This window comes from Oncorhynchus kisutch, unplaced genomic scaffold (genome assembly GCF_002021735.2).
Source record: "Oncorhynchus kisutch isolate 150728-3 unplaced genomic scaffold, Okis_V2 Okis06b-Okis10b_hom, whole genome shotgun sequence".
In the NCBI taxonomy this organism is placed as follows: domain Eukaryota; kingdom Metazoa; phylum Chordata; class Actinopteri; order Salmoniformes; family Salmonidae; genus Oncorhynchus; species Oncorhynchus kisutch.
Genome location: NW_022261983.1, coordinates 4,026,007 through 4,038,345, shown reverse-complemented (window position 1 = coordinate 4,038,345; position 12,339 = coordinate 4,026,007). Strand labels below are relative to the sequence as shown.

At 42.5% G+C, this 12,339-nt stretch overlaps 1 protein-coding gene across 9 annotated transcripts in view; it reads left to right on the top strand.

The window, feature by feature from the left end:
• The window catches only part of LOC109876487 (septin-9), a 139,962-nt gene that overhangs the window by 87,294 nt on the left and 40,329 nt on the right, over positions 1-12,339 (top strand). Inside the window, exon 1 of one of the 9 annotated variants that reach the window (XM_031813682.1) lies at positions 6,369-6,437. The exons of 6 other annotated variants lie outside the window; for them this stretch is intronic. The gene's annotated coding sequence lies outside the window, so the exon portion shown is untranslated. Of the gene's footprint in view, positions 1-6,368; positions 6,438-9,409; positions 9,507-9,604; positions 9,682-12,339 lie in introns of those variants that run through there. 2 more of the 9 variants (XM_031813681.1, XM_031813683.1) reach the window with 2 other exon arrangements.

Here is a 12,339-nt window from a genome sequence, read left to right as displayed (position 1 = left end):
GGTCAGCCTGATGAACCAAACTACCCAGTAGTAGACTAGGGGTCAGCCTGATGAACCAAGCTACCCAGTAGTAGACTAGGGGTCAGCCTGATGAACCAAACTACCCAGTAGTAGACTAGGGGTCAGCCTGATGAACCAAGCTACCCAGTAGTAGACTAGGGGTCAGCCTGATGAACCAAGCTACCCAGTAGTAGACTAGGGGTCAGCCTGATGAACCAAACTACCCAGTAGTAGACTAGGGGTCAGCCTGATGAACCAAACTACCCAGTAGTAGACTAGGGGTCAGCCTGATGAACCAAACTACCCAGTAGTAGACTAGGGGTCAGCCTGATGAACCAAACTACCCAGTAGTAGACTAGGGGTCAGCCTGATGAACCAAACTACCCAGTAGTAGACTAGGGGTCAGCCTGATGAACCAAGCTACCCAGTAGTAGACTAGGGGTCAGCCTGATGAACCAAGCTACCCAGTAGTAGACTAGGGGTCAGCCTGATGAACCAAACTACCCAGTAGTAGACTAGGGGTCAGCCTGATGAACCAAGCTACCCAGTAGTAGACTAGGGGTCATCCTGATGAACCAAACTACCCAGTAGTAGACTAGGGGTCAGCCTGATGAACCAAGCTACCCAGTAGTAGACTAGGGGTCATCCTGATGAACCAAGCTACCCAGTAGTAGACTAGGGGTCAGCCTGATGAAGCAAACAGCCCAGTAATCCCCTCCATGTAGCCTAACTCACACACGTATGTACACACACAAAAACAAAGTATACTAATTAAGAAAAAACATGTTTTGGTGCTGGTTTTCACATAAGCCCTTTTTCCAACCTTACCTGCACAATGTTTTCACCAGTTTCTTTTAGTAGTACGGTTTATGTATTTCACTTGTTTTCTTTGGTGCAAATAAATCAAACCTCAAACACTCCCAGAAAAAGAATAGGCACTTCTACAGATAGCATCGCCACAGACAAAGACAACTGGTAGAGAACAAAATAACACTTTAGACTGTTGATACACACCCCATATACAGTACCTGTTGGTTTCTCCAGTGACATTAACACCTCAACAAAACAGCATCCCATTGGTGCAGCTCTAACAACAACCAGTAGGAGATGCTGTTACACAGGTGGTTCTCTCCCAGACTCAGGTAAATAGAGGTCTTTATCTTTTCCAGACTCAGGTAAATAGGTAGGTATTCCACACAGGTCTTTATCTCTTCCAGATTCAGGTAACTAGGTAGGTATTTTCCACAGGTGGTTATCTCTCCCACACTCGGGTAACTAGGCAGGTATTCCCCACTGTCTGTAAGAGATTACATTACACTTCTTATACATGACTTGACAAAGGCGTATATGTCCTGTCCTGTTAGATTTATGTCAACAGCTTTGTGTCACTAGGGACGTCCTGATTGTATCACAGCGTAGCCCTGTTGTCTTGATGTTGTCATAGAAATAAGATGGCTCCCATTATTACCATCCCACTGTATAGATATCTCAGTGTAGGACATCCCCTGTCCACTCCATCTGCTTTGTCAGTAAACATGTGGTCAGATTGTGGATCAGTTATACCACTGTGCTTTTTACCAAATAAATGACTGGGAGATAATAGATATGGAGTGTGTGACTCTCTTTGTTTTTATAGCTTCCAGTTTATTCTCAGTTAGTCAGCACCTCTACACTAAATCATTTTCTATGGATGTGTGCCAGCTCATTCTTTTTATTAGACTGTGCTGGCTATGTATATACAGTACAGTACATACTTCATCTATGTATATACAGTACATGTTTTGTCTATGTATATACAGTACATACTTCATCTATGTATATACAGTACATGCTTCATCTATGTACATACAGTACATACTTCATCTATGTATATACAGTACATACTTCATCTATGTATATACAGTACATACTTCATCTATGTATATACAGTACATACTTCATCTATGTATATACAGTACATGCTTCATCTATGTACATACAGTACATGCTTCATCTATGTATATACAGGACATACTTCATCTATGTACATACAGTACATGCTTCATCTATGTATATACAGTACATGCTTCATCTATGTATATACAGTACATACTTCATCTATGTATATATAGTACATGCTTCATCTATGTATATACAGTACATGCTTCATCTATGTACATACAGTACATGCTTCATCTATGTATATACAGTACATACTTCATCTATGTTGCTAATAGAAATACAGGAGCAAACAGACAAGGTGTGGGGATTTCTATTACAATGTATTATTATATAATAATAATAATTGTTTTTTGGTACTGTTTAACCCTTTTTCTTCCCAATTTCTTGATATCCAATTGGATAATTCCTGCAACTACCGTACGAACTCGGGAGATGCGAAGGTCGAGAGTAGAGGTCGACCAATTCAGATTTTTCAGCGCCGATACCAAAAAAGACAATACCGATTAATCAGTGTTTTTAAAAAAAATGTGTTTTTATATATATAATTTATATATATAATATAATTGTCATTATTACAAATATATATATATATATATATTTGTAATAATGACAATTACAACAATACTGAATGAACACTTTTTGTAACTTAATATAATACAAAAACACAATACCTTTAGTCTCAAATAAAAAATGAAACATGTTCAATTTGGTTTAAATAATGCAAAAAAGCAGTGTTGGAGAAGAAAGTAAAAGTGCAATATGTGCCATGTAAAAAGCTAACGTTTCAGTTCCTTGCTCAGAACATGAGAACATTTGAAAGGTGGTGGTTCCTTTTAACATGAGTCTTCAATTTTCCCAGTTAAGAAGTTTTAGGTTGTAGTTATTTTAGGAATTATAGGACTATTTCTTTCTATACCATTTGTATTTCATATTCCTTTGACTATTGGATGTTCTTATAGGCACTATAGTATTGCCAGCCTAATCTCGGGAGTTGATAGGCTTGAAGTCATAAACAGAGCTGTGCTTCAAGCATTGCGAAGAGCTGCTGGCAAACGCAGGAAAGTGCTGTTTGAATGAATGCTTACGTGCCTGCTGCTGCCTACCACCGCTCAGTCAGACTGCTTTATCAAATATCAAATCATAGACTTAAGTTTTTTTATTTTTATAATAAACACAGAAATATGAGCCTTAGGTCATTAATATGGTCAAATCCAGAAACTCATTTTGAAAACAAAATGTTTATTCTTTCAGTGAAATACGCAACCGTTCCATATTTTATCTAACGGGTGGCATCCCTAAGTCTAAATATTGCTGTTACATTGCACAACCGTCAATGTTATGTCATAATTATGTATGTTAGGAAGAAATGGTCTTCACACAGTTTGCAATGAGCCAGGCGGCCCAAACTGCTGTATATAGCCTGACTCTGCATGCACTGAACTCAAGAGAAGTGACACAATTTCCCAAGTTAATATTGCCTGCTAACATGAACTTCTTTTAACTAAATATACAGGTTTTAAAAAATATATACTTGTGTATTGATTTTAAGGAAGGCATTGATGTTTATGGTTAGGTACATTGGTGCAACGATGGTGATTTTTTTCGTGAATGCGTTTTTGTTCAATCACCACCCGTTTGGCGAAGTAGTCTGTGATTCATTGATAAATTAACAGAAACCACGTTGATTAAATGCAACGCTGAACAAGCTAGTTAAACTAGTAATATCATCAACCATGTGTAGTTAACTAGTGATTATGTGATGATTGATTGTTTTTTATAAGATACGTTTAATGCTAGGTAGCAACTTACCTTGGCTCCTTGCTGCACTCATGTAACAGGTAGTCAGCCTGCCACGCAGTCTCCTCGTGGATTGCAATGTAATCGGCCATAATCGGTGTCCAAAAATGCTGATTACCGATTGTTATGAAAACTTGAGCGCGATGGGACAAGGACATCCCTGCTCACCTAACCCGGACGACGCTGGTCCAATTGTGTGCCGCCAAATGGGTCTCCCGGTCATGGCCAGCTGCAACCCGGATCTGTAGAGACGCCTCTAGAACTGCGTTGCAGTGCCTCAGACCGCTGCGGCACTCGGGAGACCCAGTATTTTGTTTCTTGTCCCCAGCATCTGTGAGTTTGTTGTTCTTTACTTCCACTACTTTGGTAATGTATACATACTTGACTAAAGGTGTGGAGAGATGGTTTGGGACCAGCAGCAAGCCTGAGCCAGGCAGTAGTGTTTTTATGCAGAGGGAAAGTCAGTGAGGTAAGGTCTGGAGTAACTAGAACAGACCTTCCCATTGACGTTAATGTCATTCTAGTTGAATGGTCTGCTTCACGTAACTCCGCTCTATGGGATGGTTCACTGTAGTGTTCTGCTGGGTTTATATCAGCATGTTAGAGGAAGTACTTCCTCCTTTCCCAGAGCTCTGCGCCCATATGACACCCCTATACACACACACACACACACACACGTTTTCCTGTCTTTTCTTGTCTTTTCTGACAGGAGGGCCCAGAAGGATATACTGCTGAGGTACAATAAGTGTTTTAGTTAAAAAAGCTTTGTATTTCTGGTGGTTAATTAAACTCCCACATCTTTCACATTGACGACAATAGAGGGCATTGGCTGATTCTGTTCCCAGTACACTAAACATTATACTTTCTAACGTAGGCCTAGAGGTTTCTAGAAACTCTCCAACTGTTTTCATTATCATCTAAAACTCAAAACTGATGCTAGATCAGCACTTATACTCAGACACTTACGGGCCCAACTACATTGGAACTTGACTTATCTCTTCAAAAGGGATTGTTAGTGTTAAAGAATGTAGTGAAGGTGTAGAATGACTACAATGCAGACAGGACTCGACAGAACTGCTTTTCCCACTAAAAGGTGCGTGAGCCAGCCTTCACATGCCCTTATTTTGGGTTTCCCCGTATACTGTATGGGAACAATAGTGGTCCTGTTTGGTCTCTCGGTCTTCTCCTTTCTCTCCTTCTCTCTCCGTCCTCCTGAGGCGGCCCACTGAATACTCAGCCTTCAGTCTGGAAACCTGTGGGACACAAGTTGGCTATTCACGTCGGTCCTTTTCTCCTCTCAATCTCTCTCCACAAACACACACACTCCTGTACACACACACACACCTCAATCAGGCTATTCACTTTGTGCTTTCTCACACTCCTCTCTGTCTGTACATCCCACCTACACAGACTAGAGAAATGGTCTGGAACTGGTTTCCTACTCCTATGATGTGGCCCTGTTCCTCTATCTGCTCTCTGTGCATTTCAGATGTGTATGATTGCGGAACATTTGCTTGAAATTCAGTCACCGGTAATAAGATGCGTGTAATCTGATATTTGGCTGAACATTTCTGATTGGAACCATAGTTGAACAAACCAAATGTGATTTGAAACATTGAAAAGGCCATGTTTCTTCAATCTATACATTGTGTTTCTATGGTCTGAAAGCCCCACTGCAGCACACGCACAGGGAGGTCAGCCAAGCAGCTCTCCACTGTCCCTGCCAAGACCCGTCTCCATCTAGCCCAGTAACATCAGCCCACAGGGCCCCTGCTATTGGGTTTCTGGCACTGCGTCTCCGTCAAACGCAGATCTTTCATCTTGGAAAGCCCATGTTCTCCACAGGGCAGCCACTCAAATGGAGTCGATACTAAAGGCACGAGCCAAGTTGTGCCGATCAAACAAATTATGGTTGTCTTTAGCTCTGGCATCACTCTGTGTTCACAGTCAGTTTGGAGTCAAAGTTGTTTAGGAGAGACTGTTGGACTTATTTTGTGATGCAGTTTTTGCCAATGAGAAAAACACGTGTCGTTCAATGTCTGATCATACAATAAGATGATGTCCCTCTACTATGTCCTTCAGTGGGGCCTCTCTGCTGACATCTCTGCTTTCAGGCAGGATACAGCTAGCTTGGTCCCAGATCAGCTTGTGCTGTCTTGCCAACTATGGCCTTTGAAGTAGACGAGACTGCACAAACAGATCTTGGACCAGGTTTGGTTAGGATATAGCTGGTTTGATATTTAGTGACTGTGACTTCAGTAGGCTTGGCTGGGGTGAATTAGGGTCTGGTGAATCTCTGGGGAGGTCGGAGGAGGAATGGTGGTGGGGGGTGGAAGAGCAGTGCATTAGCCTTGTTCCCACTGCAGAAATACAGTGTGTTATCAATGTTGAGGGTGTAGTCATGTACAGAATAGAGCCAATCCTTCCACAGTCCTCTGGGCACCAGGGACCCCTGCTAGATGCTCAGCTATCAAGAGATGACAGAGAGGGGAGAGATGGAGGGAGAGAGAACAGAGGAATGAAGAAGAGACAAGCCTAGGAAGAGGGGCCAAGTTTTGAGTGCAAAGCTAGACTTCGAGAAGTGAGGGGAGGGTTGTACAGTACAACATTTTGTCTTTAAGATTCAGTCTTCTCAGAACTTTACAGCAGGACAACACTGAGCAGCTCCTGGCAAACAAGACACGGACACACTGAGTTTTGTAAGTACTCCTGTGTGTGTGTGTGTGTGTTGGTTTGTGCGTGCGACTCTGCCTAGCAAATGGTCTTCATTAGAGCCAAGTCAAAACTCTTCCTGTAATTCTGATGGCATGTTACCATGTTTACCTAAAGTAAGGCCTCTCGGCTGACAGAGAGGGAAGAACTCTTGCTCCAGTACTCTCTCTCCCTCTTGCTCCAGTACTCTCTCTCCCTCTTGCTCCAGTACTCTCTCTCCCTCTTGCTCCAGTACTCTCTCTCCCTCTTGCTCCAGTACTCTCTCTCCCTCTTGCTCCAGTACTCTCTCGCTCCACAGCGTTTTTGTTATCCTGTAAAAGTTTTATAGTGCTCTCTCTCCCTCTCTTTGACTTGTCCTGTCTAATGGATAGTGATGAGAGTTACTGTTGTGTTGGAGGGACCCAGGCTGCTCTGGTTACGGAGGAATCTTCAATCTGCACATGCTCAGTCTACACTACCCTGGTACTGACCAGATCAATCTGGCACAGCGCTTAGCAACACAGCTGGGAAAGCTTCAGTGAATAGGTGGCTCTAAAACTCTCAGAAAAGACAGCGACTCTGTGATGAAGTCAAACTTGTGCTCTGAAAACCACAGAACTCTCTGACGGTTTATCTACTTAGTGGTCCCCTCTTTAAACATAGTTTCTCTGCATTTACTGATTTTATATACACACACACACAATACAGGGCTTTGAAATAGGGCGCCTGAGTTAGAGAATTCAGGGCTTCTTATAAACATTGTAAAACGGACTAAATACACCCAGGATTTATTTTTACTCCCAGTTGATGTTGATACGTGATCGCCCCTCTGACCCCGAGCAGGAAGTGGGGAGCTGGCTGGGTGTGTGTTGAGGGAGTATTAGGCTAGAGTAAGGCATTGTGTAAATCTGCCTCCCTAATGGCACCTTATTCCCTATGTAGTGCACTACTTTTGACCAGAGCCCTATGGGAATTGGGTGCCATTTGGCACACAGTCTAATTGTTAAGTGGATGTGGGTTCTTCAGGGCTGGTGTGTGAGGGTTGCACATATACTGGGACCTGTCATGAATCTACAACCATGGCATTTTGGGGGGAGATTCTGGTAATCTGTCCAAGGCTACTTTTTCCAGTTGCTCACTTTCTCCTCCTGTTCAGAGAAAACATTCAGCTCCTTACATAAATTACCCAAAGACTTTTCACAAAGTACAGACTCAATCATTTCACTCGACCAGCAAGGTTTGTGATGAATGAAACCAAATAAAGCCATCCATCCAGAAACAGTAGTTGCTGTAAAAACGAATGAGGTAAATGTGAAAACGTGATCCCTTTCATCCCCAAAAAACTCAGGTGATGGAGTGTGTGTGTGTGTGTGTGTGTTAGACATGTGGTGCTTTAGCCCCTGGTAGGTATATAATTTCACTTCCTGTGTGGCCAGAAACACAGCTGTTTCCTTCGCTCTTTAATCACAGACAACCAGTTGTATCAAAGAACCTACTGAGACAAACCTCGCCCTGGAGCAGTATGTACACCACTGCAGTATAAACTAGAACCCCCGTAGAAACTAGAAACGCAGTAGAAACTAGAAACCTGTAGAAACTAGAAACGCAGTAGAAACTAGAACCACTGCAGTAGAAACTAGAACCACAGTAGAACTGGGATTTAAAGGGAGAAAATCTCCTTTAATCTTTAATGATCAAGGATTAAAGCCATACTCCGGAATGTTTGTTTTAGCCGAACAGCAGCCCACTCTGAGTGGTTTGTCAATGCCATAAAGCTGATCGATGGGGCTATGGTGGTCAAATTGTGGTCAAAAAGAATGACAAGATGTTATCCCTTTCTCGGTATGGACACAGTGTTGCAACACGTCAACCTGCTACACAGTTACATGACTAAATATTTAACCTACTTCTCAATCCTCCTCATCCATTGTTGGCTGTAGCTCCCACAATAGCAAGTAAACACGTGTCATCATGTTGATTTGGGCCCGCTAGTCCTCTGGTATATGTTGTGGAATGATTGGGATCCTCTGAATTCCAGGAACAAAGGGCTGGAGCAGGTCATTGGAGGGTTGTAAATCAGGGACAGACAGGAGGACCAGGGGGGTGGACAGGCTGGCTTCTCTCAAACCTGTGGCCAGAGGCTAGGGGGAAAGGATGAGGGGTAGTGGAGCAAGCAGGGACGGTGTGTCTACACACACACACACACACACACACACACACACACACAAATGGCTAGGCGCCAGCAAAACCAAAGCATGTGGAAGCCTTAAGAATGAGTGTGCTCTCATACTCCCTTAAAAGAACTTTGCTTGAAAAACAAACAAGAAAAAAGTGGCAATAGTACTGTTTGTCCATCTTGAGATGCCGTAGCCAGTATACACTTCCTCAAAATGGTCAGAATTAATCTAAGATGATTTAGATTTTTGTTGCGTATTTGTACATCTAACTAAGATGTTTGGTGCAGTATTTCTGAAGTAATTCTTTTTAACATGAAAACGAGTCGTCTAGCGTTGAATGACAACAAACACTTAATAGAAGAATCCCTACGGTTGACCAATAACCGACGAATGTGCGTAGATTTCGGCTCACGTCCTTCAGCTTGCCTCGAGATAATATTGTGTGCACGAACAGCAGAAACAATCCTTGCCAAAGACCAAAATCAACAAAAACTCGTCATAATATACAGTACCAGTCAAAAGTTTGGACAGACCTACTCATTCAAGGGTTTTTCTTTATTTTCGTTATTTCATAGTTTTGATGTCTTCACTATTATTCTACAATGTAGAAATTAGAAACAAATAAATAAAAACCCTTGAATGAGTAGGTGTGTTTTTTGACTGATACTGTATGCACAAACTATTCCCAACTGTTTCAGATGGGAAGCATGAGAAGTGTTTATCCTCTCTCTCTGAAGATGTTTCATGTTGAGGGGAGGGTGGTGTGAGTGAGAGGGGGGTGTGGCATGCCTGTGGTCCAGTGTCACATGACGGAGTGAGGTGGGAGGGGCCGTGGGGTTCCTCGGTGACTGGACTGGCTCTCACTAGGGGGCTGCTCTTCAGCACGGGACAACACACACGGTGAGTTTGCGGTTCTGCCTCCCTCACAGTGTGTACTGTGTGTGTGGTTTCCTTGTTCTCCCCTCTTTTTCTCTGCTTTTGTTTTTCTCCCTCCGTCTCTTCTAGTTTCCTGTTTGTCTGTGGTACAGTACTAGCTGGCTCTTTACTCTGCTGCCGCGGAGCACCACTACTGTGTATGAGTGTGCATCTTTCTGTGTTTATGTTAGTGTGTATTTGTTTGTCTTGATAGAAAGTTACACTCAGATGTACTGAGGTATGACTGTAGAGGGGAATAGGCTTTTTGTGAAGTTTCTCTGTTGTACTGTACTCCCGAAACCCGGCATTGTTGCTGGTTCATCCTCTAGTTTTTCTCTGTTGTTCTGAGCTCTTGGGGGTTTGGGGGCGGAGCAGGGGAGCACAGAGTGGAGGGACGGGTGGGGGGGGTTCGGGGATATGAATTTTGTGTGTGTCTCTAACATGGTGTCTGCAGCTCCAGGGCCAAGCCCTGTAATCAATCCTGGGAGGTGAGGGGGCTGTTTGCATAAACCACTGCTTCTCTGCTGCTGCCATGTTTCATTACGTTCCTCTGTTTCTGCTGGGCTCTGGTTAATTTCAGCTCTCCTTTCCCCTCGTTCCGTCTTTTCTCTAACTGTCCTCTAACGACATGATCCACACATGGGGCTGTGTAGTGCTGGACATTGATCCATGACATTGCTGTATTGCATACAGACCAGGTACAGAACATGGAGGGAGGCAGTGCACAGCAGTACAGTACATGGAGGGGTTTCCACACGTGGAAACATGTGGAAAGAGGCAGATACTTTTAGTATAGGGTGTGAGACCCTGCTGTGAAGTCGTCTCCGGCCGCCTGTTCAAAGTGAAAAGTAGTCCCCGTAGTTAAAATGATGGAGTGATGTGTCTGGAAGGTGGAGATGGATGACTCTATTTTCGGTCGATCTCTTTCATCCTCTCTCTCTTCTTTGATTGCATATTGCTGTTCTTATTGGCTGTCACAGTAAAAGCAGAACTATGGCACTGCTCTGACAATGGCTTCCCTCAACCTATGTTTTGTTTAAACATGTTTGAACCCAGCTATTTTACATAGGCATAGCTCACTGATATCAGGCAGTTAAAAATAAGCAGAATAATGCAACCGCTCTTCACCTTTTGAGTCAGTCCGATCTGATTTACACACACACTAGTTCAAAGGAGCTGTGTTTTCTGGACAGTTAGGGGCTCTGGTGCATTGCAAGGCGAGAACAGACACCTTGGCTCTTCAACAGCTGCTGATGTGATCCCGGAAAAGTCGTCATTACCTCTGCATTCTCGTGTGAGTGTTAGATTCCCAGAGGTATGCTTCTGTCTGTAGACATCCGTTAAGTGGGTTAGTATCTACTATCTCAGGGCATATCTTCACTTCTCCTTGGTCATGCGTTTGCATACCATTATGACGGGTGGAGTATGACATGTAGCCATGTAATGTATGTCCTTGTCTCCTGAAATGGTATGTATGAGGTCAGTGGTTTTAGTTCTGAAATGGTATGTATGAGGTCTGTGGTTTTAGTTCTGAAATGGTATGTATGAGGTCTGTGGTTTTAGTTCTGAAATGGTATGTATGAGGTCTGTGGTTTTAGTTCTGAAATGGTATGTATGAGGTCAGTGGTTTTAGTTCTGAAATGGTATGTATGAGATGATGAGGTCTGTGGTTTTAGTTCTGAAATGGTATGTATGAGATAATGAGGTCAGTGGTTTTAGTTCTGAAATGGTATGTATGAGGTCTGTGGTTTTAGTTCTGAAAAGGTATGTATGAGATAATGAGGTCTGTTTTAGTTCTGAAATGGTATGTATGAGATAATGAGGTCAGTGGTTTTAGTTCTGAAATGGTATGTATGAGGTCAGTGGGTTTAGTTCTGAAATGGTATGTATGAGATGATGAGGTCTGTGGTTTTAGTTCTGAAATGGTATGTATGAGGTCAGTGGTTTTAGTTCTGAAATGGTATGTATGAGGTCTGTGGTTTTAGTTCTGAAATGGTATGTATGAAATAATGAGGTCTGTGGTTTTAGTTCTGAAATGGTATGTATGAGATAATGAGGTCAGTGGTTTTAGTTCTGAAATGGTATGTATGAGGTCAGTGGGTTTAGTTCTGAAATGGTATGTATGAGATGATGAGGTCTGTGGTTTTAGTTCTGAAATGGTATGTATGAGGTCAGTGGTTTTAGTTCTGAAATGGTATGTATGAGATAATGAGGTCAGTGGTTTTAGTTCTGAAATGGTATGTATGAGGTCTGTGGTTTTAGTTCTGAAAAGGTATGTATGAGATAATGAGGACTGTGGTTTTAGTTCTGAAATGGTATGTATGAGATAATGAGGTCTGTGGTTTTAGTTCTGAAATGGTATGTGTGAGATAATGAGTTCTGTGGTTTTAGTTCCAGTGAAGGACAGTGGGTCTAGGAAGGAAGAAGGGAAGGGGTGCAGAGACGGGTGTGTATTTCATAAAACAAGGACAATACATCTAACATTACTGATACCGACCCAACCAACCATTTATCAAGGGCATTTTACAGCTATAAATAGCCTTTATTAGAAGAATGTGACGTTTTGAAATGAATTATGTCAACAAATATGGGCGATTTCTAACCGGACAATTGATATCTACAACATTTAAAGAATCGTAGTAGTTTAAAGGCCAATATAAACAAGTAACTGATGCACATTGTTATGAATTTAGCATTATCGGGATAATTCAGTAAATGTAGCGTGATATGGATTTTTGTCTATATCTCCCAGCTCTAGTACTTCTGGGATATATGTGTGTGTATAGGGAGGGGTAGAAGGGACTTGATGTGGATTAAG